A 15,910-nucleotide genomic window follows, 5' to 3' on the forward strand; every position below is an offset into this window, starting at 1 on the left:
AACCTGCTAAACCAGCTAGTCGGGTAACCCTAGAAACAAGCATTTGTAAAACTAATAGGTCTCGCATATGCATGAGCTTTTGGCTTTGCCAATATTTTTTTTAGCCATGTTTTACAACAGTTTTGCAGCTGTTCAGCATGGCTAAAAGGAGAGAGGTGTGCAGTGGAGTGTCATAAAGTAGAGTGTCATGCAGTAGAGTGGGTGGGGTGTTATGGAGTGGTGTAGAAAGCTGTGGAGTGGTTTGGAGTGGTATAGAGTTGAGTGGAGTGAAGTGGAGTGCCATGGAGTGGAATAGAGTGGAGTGGCATAGTGTTGTGGAGTGTCATGAAGGGAGTATAGTATCATAGAGTGGAAAGGCATAGCGTGGAGTACAGTGTAGTAGAGTTGAGTGGTGTAGAGTGGAGTGCAGTGTCAGAGTGGAGTAGAGTGTTGTAAAGTGGAGTGGCACTGAGTGTTGTGAAGTAGTGTAGAGTAGAGTGGAGTGGCTTAGAGGGTGTTGTGTAGAGTGGAGTAGAGTGTTGTCGAGTAGAATGGTGTAGAGGGGAGTAGACTATCAGAGTGGAGTGGCATAGAATGAAGTAGTGTAGTAGAGAGGAATGTCATAGAGTTGCGTACAGTGGAGTAGCGTCACAGTGTGAAGTAGAGTGGAGTGTCATAGAGTGGAGTATAGTTTAATGAAGTAGAGCATCATGTAGTTGACTGTTGCAGAATGGGGTAGAGTGGCCTCGAGTGAAGTGGCATAGAGTACAGTGGTGCAGAGTAGATTGCCATAGAGTGCAGGGGCTATGAGTGCATTGGTTTTGAGTGAAATGGTGTAGAGTGCATTGGCTTAGAGAGAAGAGGAGTAGAGTAGATTGGAGCATAGAAGAGTGGAGTGGCACAGCATAGATTTTAGTGGCGTAGAGTACAATGGCGTAGACTGGAGTGGTGCAATGTGGAGCAGAGTGGCGTAGAGTGTAGTGGCATAGAGGGCAGTGGTACAGAGTAGATTAGGGCGGTGTAGAGTATATTGGTATAGAGTGCAGTGGCATATAGATGAGTGGTGCAGAGTAACGTAGAGTTCAGTGGTGGAGAGTGCAATCTTGCAGAGTAGAGTGCAGTGGTCTAGAGTGCATTGTGGTTTAGGGTGCATTGGCATTGAGTGCATTGCCATAGAGTAGAGTGTTGCACAGTATAGTGCTGTAGAGAGCAGTGGTGTAAAGTGTGTTGTGATGTAGGGTGCATTGGCAAAGAGGGCAGTGCCGTAGAGCAGTGTTGCACAGTATAGTGCTGTAGAGGGGAAACATCCTTTACCACGCAGTGCTTTTACAACACAGGTTTACAACGAAAACCATTACAACGCATTGCACTGGGGGGCGCTCTAGGATAGGGAATAGTTTTAATTTACTATCCAACACCTTCCCTACTATCCACGGGGACTGGAGTTGGAATAGTAAATTAAACTATTCACTATCCAGCACCCCCCAAAGCAATGCATTGTAAAGGCTTGCGTTGTAAAACTTACGTTGTAACAGCATGCGTGGTAAAAGCATGCATTGTAACAACGTACATCCGCTGTAGAGAGCAGAATAGTATATAGTTTCTTACAGTGCAGCAACATAGAGTGAATTGGAGAGAGCTTTGGCATAGACTACTGTGGTATAGTGTGCAGTGGCATACAGTGTAGACTACAGTGGTGTAGAGTGCAGTGGTGCACAGTAGATTGTCATAGAGCTCAGTGGCATAGAGTACATTGGGGCATATTTACAAGCCCATTGTGACAGCGGAGCGTCACTTTTTCTGACGCTCCTCTGGTTCAATGTCCTGCTCTATATGTACAAGATGGCAACAAGCCACTTTTCGTGGCATAAAGTCGTTTTTTGCTCCTTCTATGTGTGCTGTGCTGCATTTTGCAGCACACATAAAAGGAGCACAACAAAATTAATGATTGTTTTTGCAGAATGGTGATCCTTCCTGCACAAACACAATCATCTCTTAAATGCAGGCACCCTTGAATCAGGGTTTTTTAGCGTTGACGGAAGGGAAAACACAGGGGTGCACTATATTCTTGGTAATATGGTGAATCCCTGCGCTTTTAAAATGACAGCGTGGTGCAGCTAAATTGCATTTAGTGCTGTGCCATTTCCTTGTAAAGTGCCCCATTACTTTTGAGGGAAGTGGTGAGGAGTGAATTGGCATAGTGTGCAGTGGCATAGAGTAGAGTGGTACAGAGTAGAGTACAGTGGCACAGTGTGGAGTGGTGCAGTGTAGAGTGGAGAGGTGCAGAGTAGATTGTTTCAGAGTAGAGTGAAGTGGTGTAGATTGGGAATGGTGCACAGTAGAGTGGAGTGGTGCAGGGTAGAGTGCAGTGGCATGCAGTGCAATGATGCAGAGTAAATTAGAATGGCATATAGTGGATGGCATAGAGTGCACAAGCGTAGAGTCAAGTGGTACAGAGTAGACTTCATTGTTGTAGAGTGCAGTGGCATAGAGTGCATTGGTGCATAGTAGAGTAGAGTGGCGTAGAGTGCATTGGCATAAAGTGATGTAGAGTAGAGAGGCATAGACTGAAGTGGTATGGAGTGGTGCAGAGTAGAATGAAGTGACGCAATGTGGAGTAGTATAGAGTGTAGCGGCATAGTGTGAGTGCTGCAGAGTAGAGTGCAGTAGCATAGAGTGTTTCCGAGTACAGTGGGGTAGGGCATTGCCATTGTAGACAACACATCTTCAATTGAAATAACCATTGCATTTGCACAGATATACATTTTTACTGATAAAATTATACAGCGCACAAACAATAACGCCTTGAAATATCAACACCTGTCTTTGTTTGTTTTGATTGCATTAAAATATTTTTCCCACCTCACTTCATAATTACTCACAGTAGCCAGCATGATTGTCACATAAATCCTCTCACTTTGAAGTCAGGGAAAGAAAAGTAAAAACCACACTCTCTCGACTGAGCCTGACATTTGACCTTTGTCTTTGAAAGCACAGCAAATGGGACAAGATAAAACACGATCTAAAGGCCTTTTAATAGAAAGGGAGCTCTTGGAAGACTAATGTCAGTAAGACTTGGGCAAGGGAAGAGAAGATCTCAAACTGGACAACCTAAAACAAATAAAGCCAGCAAATAGAAAGCCATAAAATGTGAGTTACAAACCAATAAGCCAATGGTAATTAACAGGCGAGATACACTCCCAGGAAAGCTGTCTGAATGTCCCCAAGAAGTCTTTAGCAAACCAAACAGCTGTACTCTCTGGTAGGCTTCTACCTAAAAAAACGGCCTACTGCATTGCTATGTCACTCAGGAATCACGCTTGGCGAGGAGTCTAATACACAAGCAACTTTAATTAAAAAAATACACTATTATCGCATGTAACCTGATTTTTATATTTCATTGTGCCAACAATTCAATAAAAAACAAAACACGTAAATAGCATCATTATTATCAAGCTGATTTCAATCTCCATGCTATCCCATAACAAATGAACAGGCAAATCCGATTTCCTTCCTTGTGAAAAACAGCCTAGGACTCCTGTTGTGGTGACACAAAACAGACAACACATGTTTCGCAGTGTGAGCCTCACCTCTTCTTCAGGACAGTTTCTCCGAAGTCCTTGTTCAGATTCAGATTCAGATTCAAAGAACTTTATTCGGTTAAAAACACGTAACCATAAAAGTAACAAACATGAAACAGATTTACAATGATTACAGCTCTTAAAATAAGTTCAGCAGGAGGACCAAAAAGACAGATTCTTAAACAGAAAAAGAAATGAACATTTAACACATTTCTGTTACCATATGTTTCCGTAGTTTGAAAACACTCTTTAGGAATTTTAAAACCACAGAAACAGCTAAAACCGTATCCATTCTCTGGAATTCTAAAAAAGCTGGCCGACATCTAGTAAAATTCATTTCTTTTAAAAAAGGGACTATGATTTCTCTACGTAAGGCACTATAGAGTCTGCAAAAGAAAAGGATATGAATATCCGATTGTTGTGAGGTGACATCACACGGGCAGAGGGGCAGAGTACGCATCCATGAATTCATTCTAGGAAAAGACACCAATCTAAAAAATATACAAAATCTAAAACGGGTTAAAAGGAAACAATCATAGTTTGTCATAGGCAGGGTTAGGTATGGTTGTACAGACTTAGTCTCACATAAAATCAGGAGGTGTGACTGTACTGAGTGTTTCAGAGATTCAGCTCTCCTCCTCTTATCTTCAAGGTGGACCAAGCAGAGGGCTTTCAGTGAGCTCCTTGTGATGCTATCCATTGTAGATGGATCCAAGTAATAAGAATAGCACCCAATCTCAGTCAGAAAGCACTTAACATATCCCAGCCATTGTGATCTCTCCACGTGATCCAGGTTGAGGGTATCCCGTAATAGAGCCCGGTTCATAACACATTCATTTGTAGTCCATACCCTGTGCCACAACAGGATGGGTTGAATTTTAATAATGTCTGTTATGTGGGGTAGGGCCAGTTCAGCGTGACAATTAAAAGTGGCAACACACTGTGGAACAGCAAGGACTTCCCTTATAAATTTGTTTTCCACCACCTGAATTGGATCAACGTTTGAGTACCCCCACAAGCCTGAACCATACATAGCCACCGATACACATGTTGCTTTATAGATGGTTATCATTTCTTTTATCTGCTTCCTGCCCAGTTTTCTTACAAAATTCTTTAAGGCCATGATCGTTTTCATAAATAAAAGAGTTCTCGCCTTAATTGCACTTGTCCAAGAACCAGACTCATGGAATAAAATGCCTAAATAAGAAAAAGTTGGGGTGTTATCTAAAGGAACATTATTTAAAATCATCCGATTCATCGGTTTACCTGATTTGGGACCACAGTTCATTGTAAAAGTTTTACTACAGTTTACTAGCAAATCTAGATTAAGCATAAAGTTCTCAAAGCTTACTACTAGTTTTTGCAGAGCCCGAGGAGTGCGTGCCATAAGCACGGCATCGTCCGCGTACATGAGAGCAGGGATTGCCCTCCTCCCCACTCTGGGCATGTCCCTGCACTCATGCAGCAGGCGATGCTCAAGCCCATTGATGTAAAGTAGAAAAAGAAAAGGTGCTAAAACGCATCCTTGGCGCACTCCACGACCCACACTAAATTGTCTGGAGCATTCACCCCCCCTACCGTAGCGAACAGAAGCTGTGGCTCCACTATACAGATCCCTCAGGAAGGAGATGATTGTGTTGTCCACTCCCAAACTTTTCATGACTGCCCACAGTTTGGTGTGCGACACGCAGTCGAACGCTGATGAGAGGTCCACAAAGGTAAAATACAAGCGTTCCGACTTAATCCTTATGTATTTATGTTGCAGTAACATCAAGTTTAGGCCTTGCTCAATTGTGCCAATCCCTTTTTGAAAACCAAATTGCAGGTCACTCATAATTTCATTTTCCTCCGCCCAGCTTTGGAGTCTTGACAGCACTATTCGACCCAAGATTTTTATTGAAGAATCAAGAAGGGAGATTGGCCTATAACAGGCACAACTGTTTCTATCCCCCTTCTTATAAATGGGAACAATAACAGAGGTGAACCAAGACTCCTTTGGGCCCCTTGATAAAGCCGCATTAAAAAGTTGTACCAACAATGGGCCCCAGATTTCAGGATTTTCTTTAAATACATCCGCAGGGATCCCGTCAGGACCGGCAGCCTTTCCTCCTTTAGTAGCTCTTAGGGCAAGCAGTACCTCATCGAGTGAAACAACGAGATTTGGTCCTGGTTCCAAGTCCAAACTGGTCTGAGGATCACTACTGCGGGTATCATCCTGTGCATTGTAAAGGTTGGAGAAATGATCCACCCAATTCTCTTCGGTTATAGCGATCTCAATTCGCGCCGTATGAGTTTCATAAGGGAAAGGGGTGTTGATTACTTTCCAAAATGCGGCGGAATTTTTTGTCTTTGAAGCCTCGCAGAGTGAATCAATGGCCTCCTTATTTAGCGCAGTTTTCCTTGCTGTAAGGGCCTGGTTATATGCCGACCTACATGATCTTATTTCACCTGTGACCCTGGGGCTTCTGTGCACTGCATGTTTTAGGTTTTTCAGAGCCCTGGTGCATGCGTTATCAAACCAGCTCTTAGGGCCCTTACCTCTACGCTTCGACTCCACCCTTACGCTACTTTTTATGTTTGCGGCTATAATGCCGAAGTGCTCAATTATTTGGTCACTACTAGAATTATGACCCAGGCAGATCGAAAAGCTAGTAGAGCACACCTCCCAGAGTTCCTTGAAAAAAGTTGCGGGGATTACTTTATTCCAGTTAAGTGTATAGCCATTTTGTCTCCCAAGGGCCACATCAACCGCTGCCTCAACAAGTGGCGTGGCCGTAGATGGGTCTTGGAATAGATCTGCAATCTTAAGGCATTGGGGAAGATGATCACTTATGGGCAGTGGAATGTTTGTAAGCGTCGCAACTCTATGACTAAGGTTACTGGAGGCGATGATAAAGTCAATGGTTGATAAGCCTCTACCAACAAAGGTCGGGACAAAGGGTGTGGGTTTTAACGCTAATTCATTGGCAAACCCTAAGTCAAACATAAACAATAATTCATTCAGCAAGTCCCCCATTAGAGTATGATCGAAGTGGGTCAGATTCACATCTCTCTCTGTCATTAGGCCACATAAGCCCCGGCTCCCTTTGATACAAAGCGTGCAGTTAAAATCCCCCCCCCATAAAATTACTAATTCTCTGTCGTTTTTGTCTACCTCTAACTGAACTTCCTCCTTGAGCTGCTTAATCGCAACCACAATTTCATCCCTCGGGACATTATTATAAAAATTGATGATAATCACCTTTGCTCCTTTAAGATCTCTTAGAATTATTAGCTGGAAGTATTTGGAATTTAAGTGACATTGGACCTGTTTTGTTTTAAGGTGATTAGAGACAAACGTGGTCAAACCACCTTTTGCCCTACCAAAATGGCCTCCAACTGCGGGGGTAAAGAAGGTTCTAAAGCCGTTTATATGGATTGGGACCTGGGTCCATGTTTCTTGTAAGGCCACTATATCCTTGCCTCCTATTACAGACTCCCAAGCTGGGTTGATTATTTTTTGCTTCAGCCCAGCTACATTCCAGAAGAGCAGTTCACAAAAAGCGCTCTTCGCCTGCATTGAACCATTATCTATCTTTCCCCTACTCCCATTATTATCACCTTCGAAGGAATGCACCTGATCTAGAGAAGCACTGTCACAGGGTGTCGGCCCATCGGAGGCGGAGGTCTTATTTAATATGGGAGGTTCTTGTGATGGCTCACTAGGGGCCTCTGTAAAATTAGAATTGATATTAGAAAAAGAGACCCCACCCCTAGTACACACTTGGGAGACTGGGGAAGGGGGCTTATTCCCATCCAGAAATTCTATGGGGGTCTGGGCTTGTTGTCAATCTACCCCATCCAGACCAGAGAAGATCTGGTATCGGTTTTGGATCGGTAAATTATACATATTTGGTAGTAATTCTCTATTGTTCCCTGATCTACATTGGAAGGGGTAGGGTTCCAGGTGTGGTAGGTACTGATTACTGGGAGGAGGGTGTTGATAGGGTTGGTACTCATTTCTAGGATAGTAATCCTCCGGCCTCTGGGTGTAAGAAGAGGAACCTTGACCATTTGCATAACCAAAGCTACCCCGCGGAGGCGGTACACCCTCCAACTCAGTCATGTCCCATAATCTTATATTTCCAAACCTCCGTCGTTGTTGGACTGGCTTCCTAATAAGCTGTCTATCCCTGCCCCAGTTATTAAAACTTTTTGGGGGTGCATAGGGATAGAAATAGGAAAGGAGATGAATGGAGATTGAATCACTACTACTAACATCAAACCAGTCCCCAATATGCCTCACGGCCCTATGATCCTTGAAATTGATGATTTTAACATCACCATTTTTGTCCTTTGGCCTAGCTCCTACCCAGTTGGCACGCCTTAGGCTTAAAATTTCACCGTTTATTGATGCAGGTAACGGTCTATTATCACGGAGCCAGAACACAACCTTGTTCCGTAACGCTCCTTGATCTTCCCATTTACCTGCAGGCAGTTCCGGTACCCCTGCCATTACAATAACATAAGGGGCTGAATCAGGGGTTAGGTCTATAATATGATTAGTTTTAGTTTTTTCGGGGGCAGTGGAGTTGATGTTACCTTTATTTGACTTAGTCGTTGCCAAGTCCTTACTACCATCTTTATTTTGACCTCCCCCTGCCTTAGATGGTTGCTCCTTAGTTACAGGAGCAGCCAGTTGGGGTGTGGCCATCTGTGGGGTAGGGGTTATTGATGTAATCGCCGGACTGGCCGAACTTACTCCCTCTTTCACTGGTTTCTGTTTTTGCTTGGGTACCGGTGTTATTAGTGCTGGTGTTGTCATTACTTGCAGTGGAGGGGGACCTATTACTGGGGGTTTTACAGGTGGGTTGGGTTTTAATAGCGGGTGTGCCTTAGGTTTTCCTATCCCCTTTACCAGGTCAGATAAGAGAAGGGAATTCTGTTCAACCTTCTTCTCTATTTGGTCTAGATGTGCACACATCGTAAAAGTCTTATCTAAAAGAGGTTGCATCACACCCCTGATAAGTTCTACGATTTTGGCCATCATAGCTGCCTCACATCCTAGGGTTTCGCCAGATTCTAATTGGGATACAATATCACCTTCTTTCCTTATTTTATGAGCTTGATTTCCCAATGGCTTTCCCCCCCTTTTTTTATTGCTTGTCATAATGAGGGGGGATGTAGGGGACATGAGGGATGGCTCAATGGGGAGTTTCGGAGAACCTGATAGCCTGACACTATCATTCCCGGTAAATAGGTCTAATACAGATACACTAGTAGGTGTACTGGACAGTGGCTGGTTATTGGTCATAGTGGGGTCATCGGCAGCGCTTTCGCTATTGACAGCGACCCCTGTGTGTGAAAAATCGATCAGAAGACAAGAATCACCAGGTCGATTAGGCACAGTAGTATCTCCTGTTTCTCCAAATACGGCTGATCTGTTTCCTATAAATACTGATGAAGATGCGAACTCACCCCCCCCTCCTTCTGGATTTTTACAACTATTTTTCCCTTGCTTCCCCCTGCGTCTCACTCGGGCTTTCTTAAATCTACGTGGTGATTCCTTTGCTGCGGGCTCGTGTATTCCGGAAGAGCCTATGCCTGTCCCCAGAAAGACTGGGCCATTAGAATCCTCATCATTCTGGCCCACATGGATCATAGCAACTGCAGTAATTATCTTGCGTACAGGGGCAGGGGGCTCCTCTATCAGGGGTGTCTCTATAGCAATGAGTGGTGGCTCCAGAGTAGTTGTAGAGGGGAGCTCCAATCCCAGAGACGCCCTTCTGTTGCTATTAATTTGCGCCACCTTTTTAATTAAGAAATTGTCCATAGTTACCAATTTAGAGGGCATAATGGGATATAAATCAGAGCTTAAAAGGGGGAGCGTGAATAGTGTATAAAGAGCAGTTTCTGACTCATGTATCAAGATGCTGGCGTTAGCGAGAGACAAACATGGCAAGGGTTATGGCCCCGGCCCGGCACCCTCGGGCCCCGGAGGGCCACAGAGGGCCCGCCCTTTGCCCGGGCTTAGCCCCGGGCTGCGTCCCGCGTGTGTCCCGCGGTACCCGGCAGTGAGCGTGCTAATGTAGGCAAGGCTGCTAAGGGGGCGTGGCACTGGGAGGGGGCGCGGCTCGCCCGGGAAGAGGACACAGCTGTGGTTGTTGAAGGCTGGTCCTCGCAGTCCCGGGGCCGCGCCTCTCACCTCCTCTGCGGCCTCGCCTCTGGCACTCCTCACGCTGGCAAAAACGGGCTGGAACAATTGCAAGCTACTCCTGTAGCGCGGACCAAGTTCTGGCAGAGAGTCTCCTCACACGAGCGGCACCCCGAAGTCCTTGTTAGGTTAATAATCCATTGGATAAAATGTCATATAATGGCAAATGCCATTCCCACAGGATCTGATCCATGTTTATTAAAATGCTAAGATACATGAAAAATGAAAAACCTATACAGAGCTCACTTTATTTTCTCAGCTACACACCTCGGGCAGATTTACAAGCCCCATGCGCCGCTGGTGCATCACGTTGCGTGACGCACCGGTAGCGCAGCCTGCTGAGTGATATTTACAAGCACAGGTAAAGTCACTCTGCGTGACTTAATCTGTGCTTGTAAATAGCGCCCCTCTTCACGCAACACTTTGCGTGTTAGGGGCGTGTCATGGGTGTTGCTGTGGGTGTTCTCACGCAACACCCGTGTCCACTGATGCATTTCCAGATTTACGAGAAATCGTAAATCTGGAAACGCATCACAATGCTACGCCACACTAGGGGTGGCGTAGTGAGGTGCAACGAGAAGAAATGTTTTCATTTCTTCCCGTTCTTTTCCTCTTTCAATGCGTGCTGCATTCTACAGCACACATTGGAAGAGGAAATCACCTTAATTTATAGTTTTTGTGCAGGAAGGTGCATCTCCCCACAACGCAGGCATCCTTTCACGATGGTGCAAGGGTGCCTGCGCCGGTGCATGGCTGCAATTTGTGCACCAGTGCAAGGAAATGCACAGAGATGCGACATATTGTTGTAAATATCTCACAACCCTGTGCTTCAAAATGAACGCAGCGCAACAAAATGACTTGCTGCACCGCGCTGCATTAGTATCTTGTAGATCTCCCGGCCAACCGAGATCCAATTGGGACGGGTACATTTGACACTGGGTACATTTACGGGGGTGCACTTACACAGAGTATGTCTCATAGAATATCCTGTCTGCAAGCACCAGTGCTTTGGCTACAGCAGGGGCCCTGTCTATCCCTGACAGCGCAGAAGGATGTGGCCCGGTCTGAACCCACAATGTTGTACGGGGTCCAAGCACACTTTACCCGTCTTGTCTGACGTTTGTGGATTTATCTGTAGAATCATTTATAATGGCAGTGCTTAATTTGTAAAATATTAAGTGCCAGGGCCCTGACCTGGAGGCCACTACAGCTTGCACCACCCATCGCCCTTGTCATCGCTACCAAAACAACTACTAACCATCTCTCTCACATGTCAATGGGACAGTTCAGATTATTTCAGGCCCCCAAAGCTAAAGGAATGGCTGGGGAGGTAGGTGTTAGCAATTTTTTAATGTATATTGTATTCCTAAACAACCGTTGTTCTACTTGTCTCTAAATTAGAGGAGCAGCGCCACCATGTGGTAGACTGTTCCAAATATGGTATTGATAATCCGGTGCCAAGCACTGGAAACCAATTAAGTGCCGGTGCTGAGCACTGGAAAGCACCGGCTCAAATTAAGGACTGTATGATGGCCGTTTCCCCATGTTTTATTTTTATTTTTTAGCACTACATATTGAGTGCTTCTACACCAAACTCAATCGGTCTTTGATTATAAAAAAAAATTTAATTACCTAACTCAAAGGTACTCATTTATATAACTGTGAAAAATGACAGGATGAGTGGGCCAGGAATGTAAGTGATGAACCATTTCTATTCAGATGACCAAAGTGGATGCTCAATTCACCAGTCTACCAGCCGATCTAACACAAAGAGCAGAAGTATTAGTTTAAACCAATTGAAAATACAACCTTAGCCGCTGTAGAAAAAGAGAACTGGATTAATCTGTCATAAACTATAATTGGTCTTCATTTTCAATGACATTGCATAAAACGGTACTAAAGCATACAAAAAGTGTTGGGTGGAATGCTTGAATTAATCTCAGCCACTAGTAATCACTCGGCCCGCATCCCAATCCATAGTTACTTTGCCCACCATGCCACCTCAATTTGGACTCAGCCATATGCAAATCAGTATTGACCCTGTTCCAATAGGAACAGTCCAGCACAAACTGCCAAATATAGCACGTTACTACGCATGATATCAAATCACGTTCCTTTACAACGCAGTAGTTACAACAAGCGCGTTGTTAGAACGCGATACCTTTACAACACAAGTCATTAGATCGACTTGCTGTAGGAGGCGCCCTGAATTTAGAAATAGTATAATTTACTATTTCAACTCCAGCCTGCGCAACAGTTGGGAAGGTGTTGAAATAATAATAATAATAATAATTACATTTGTAGAGCGCCTGGTTACACTGGTACCAGTGTATCCCAGTGCTATGGTAGCAGCTGAAAGAACCAACGACAACTGGAGCCTAGCACAAGAGCGAGTTATACCGCAGGAAACAGATGAGTCTTCAGACCTTTCCGAAAGACAGATTCAGAACACTCCAGCCGGAGAGCCTGAGGAAGCGTGTTCCAAAGCTGGGCTGCCAGATAACGAAACGAGCGGCCACCCATCCTGGCTCTCTTGATTTTGGGAACATGCACCTTACCTTTTCCACTAGACCTTAGCAGTCTAGTCGGTACATAGTGAGTTAGAAAATCATGCAGATACAAGGGCCCCTTTCTTTGTAAAATCCGGTGACTAACACACATGGCCTTAAACTTTACTCTCTCCCTACTAGGAAGCCAGTGTAGGGAGGCCAGAGCCCTTGTGGCTGAGGCTCTCTTCGGGAGCATGAGAACCACTCTCGCTGCTGCATTCTGGATGCACTGCAGTCACTGCATGCATTTGGCAGTTGCACCCAGATACAGGAGATTGCCATAATCCAGGCAAGAGGTCACCAAAGCGTGCACCATTATCTTTCTGGATGCAGTGGGTAGGGCGTCAAGGGTTTTCCGTAATCCCCTCAAGATGCCAAAACAGGCGCCTACCACCCGCCTGCTCTGGTAATCAAAAGACAACTTGTTTTCCACCCATACCCCAAGGTTCTTCGCTTGCTCACAGGGTGTAGGAGTAGGGCCCATGATCTGGGGCCCCATGCCGATGACCACACTGATGGAGCCTTCCCTATCACCAACACCTCGGTCTGGCTGCCATCCACACAGCCAGTTCTTGAAGGCATGACACAAAGTTGGAGGCAGCACCAGCCCGGGCTTGGGTCAGAGAGACCACCAGCTAGGTGTCATCAGCATAGCACAGGGCATTGATCCCAAATTTATCAGAGATCTTAGCCAGGGGAGCGACATGAAGTTTGAACAATGTCAGGCGCAGGATAGAGCCCTGAGGCACCCCCTGAGTAAGCTTGATGTTCCTGGAGTAATGAGTACCCTGCATGACTTGAAAGCTACGCTCCGATAAAAAGGATTCCATCCACTTCAGTGCTCCACCTGCTACACCCCTCTCTCTAGGTCCTGTAGCAAGGTATGATGGGCAACAGTGTTGAAAGCTGCACTTAAGTCTAAAAGAATTAAGGCAGCTGTCTGTCCTTCATCCACATACTTCTGAATGGTCTCAGTTGAGTACAACAGGGAAGATTCAGTAGAATGAAAGGCCCGGAAGCCAGACTGGGAGGAATGGAGAAGGTTGTTGTTACAAATATGGGCTGTGAGTTGTATATTCACAATCTTCTCCGCAACCTTAGCAAAATACGGAAGCAGGGAAATGGGGCGCAAGTTGTCAAGTTCGTCAGCACTAATGTGAGGTTTCTTTTGTAAAGGGAGCACCACTGCATCCTTCCATATTTTCGGGATCACTCCTGAGCTAAAAGACAACTCTAAATGATATCTCATAAAAAGCTGAAGTGTGTCAATATTCCCTCTATGGGGTAGCCGGGTACCTTGGTGAGCCCAATTTAATGCTAATGGCAATCTGTTTCTGGGGGGGCACAATAAATTCGTGGAGACCCTGTATTTCGGAAACATCCACTGGTTCCCTCTCCACTCCCTTGCCATCGCAAGCAAAGTCAGGAAAGGAGGAGTACATCTTCTCCACCTTTGCTGCTAAGTACTCGGCAGCTCGATTGCATGATTCCTCATATCCAACAATAGGCGCTGCAATGGATGCCAGAGAGGATATTTCTTTAAAGTCCTTAAACATCTCTTTGGTAGAGTTCTCAGCTGTTTGAATCCTTTCATTAAAATAGGCTGTCTTTGCCTTTCTAATGAGCGAATGGTAGTTCTTGAGGCTGATTTTATATTCCTCTTCCAATTGGACTGAGAAATCTTTCGTCCAGCACCTTTCTATGTGTTTGCAAGCATATTTAGCGGTTCGTAGCTCTTCACCAAACCATGGAGCAGATTTACGTCTATTAGTGGACATTATTTTTGACCAAGGTGCGGTGCAATCAAGGTGTTGAAATAGTAAGTGATACTAATCCTTATGTTAGAGCGCCCCCTACATCAAGTTGATCTAATGACTTGCCTTGTAAAGGCATTGCGTTCTAACAACGTGGTCATTGTAACAACCGTGTTGTAAAGGAACTGCGATATGATGACTGTGTTGTAAATGCTGTCTCCCAAACTGCCAAGCCAGGTCCTCCCAGAACACAAGCAACCCAGAACCGGTTTCGCTCTTTATGGGCTCATCAGCTGGGAACAACTTGGTTTGAGTGACACAGTGTGCACAGGACCGACTGCTGGCATACCCTTCCCGCTTAGCGTGGCATACTAAAGAATATAAAAAGTGAATAATGGAATGCTTGAATTAATCTCAGCCACTTTGTATATTTTATTGGATAAAACCCAGTATTTAAGCAGAGGTAGACTTCCACTTATACCTTATCCAAGGAAGTCCTTCCACCATGGATCCCACAAGTCCAACACCGAGGAGGTGCTTAGAAGCCTCAGAACGGACTTAAAAATCCAAACATCCAGCCTTCCAAATATTTTGGGATAATACGATATAGCCAGTGCCTTCTGGGAGCTCATAATGCTCATATTCTTCAGTTGCTGGTGATCAATGCTTTTTCGTGTAGCCTAATGGCCTTAACATACCCCCCAACTATTTGGTGATTGTGAATTGGGAGTACCTGCTGCAAAAACAACCCGCCACTTTGATTGTATTTCCCTACCAAGTCATTTATGGTTACTCTGGACAGCTGTTTTCATCAAGGTATATATCTTTTGTCTCATGGTTTCCAGGCATACTTGTAAATGCTCAACGACCAGTGGGTACCTCTCAGATTACCTGTGGTCCCCTCTGCGTGTTTGATGTCTCGCTTACCTTTGCCTGTCCTCCACGCTGCAGGTTACTTGGGGTGAGTTTCTTCCATTGGCGCTTTCCTTATCAGCGCAGTAGCGATATGTGTTATTGACACAGCAATAACATTACTAGTTCTTTAAGCACAGCGTAAACAGATCAAGTTGACTGATCTTTCGGCCAACAACCAAACACTTTATTCAGTGCTATAAGGACACACTAAAATAAATCCTCCAGAGGTTAAAAATCAGGTTGGAAAACACCCATGCCCTTGTCACTAGATGGAGGCTCTTTTTTCCATTGGCCCTCACTGCTCCATTCAAATCTTTCCATCTTCACGTGCAAGCGCCCTTCCTTCCCTGGACCTTCCATACCCCAAGGAAGTGCCTCAGTCAAAGGCTAACCAAGCCTTCAACACAATCACAGCTCCACAATTCACCATTTCTTCGACCTTCAAACCTGTATGGCTCACCAGCCACTTAAAACCATCCTCGCCTCCAAAGTGCTCAATATGTTTTTTGATCACTAACCCCTTATAATGTTAACTCCTTGGCCCAGCACCCCCAAAGGACCTCATTCCCGTCCCTCTTCAAGTCCCTTGACCGTTCGCGCACAGCCAGGCACCCAAAGCCATACATAGTGCAAAACATAGGCACTGTTGTCCTTAAGGGCACCGCATGACACCCCCATGTGCAATTTCCCATTGAATATTTCCTTTGCTGGAATTCCTCACACTTTCTCTGATGTCCCTCTCCAGGACCATAAGTGCGACCACCTCCTGGCTGAGCAATGCAACCCATAATCTACTGAACTAGCAGGACTCGGAATCTTCCCTCCTAAGGCATTTAGGCAGTGCACTTGCACATCTGAAAATTACAACCTGGAGACTTGAAGGAATACAATCTAGAGACTGAAGCATGCAGAGGCAAAGTGACTGTAGACATGCGTTAG

This window comes from Lissotriton helveticus, chromosome 5_1 (genome assembly GCF_964261635.1).
Source record: "Lissotriton helveticus chromosome 5_1, aLisHel1.1, whole genome shotgun sequence".
Lineage (NCBI taxonomy): Eukaryota > Metazoa > Chordata > Amphibia > Caudata > Salamandridae > Lissotriton > Lissotriton helveticus.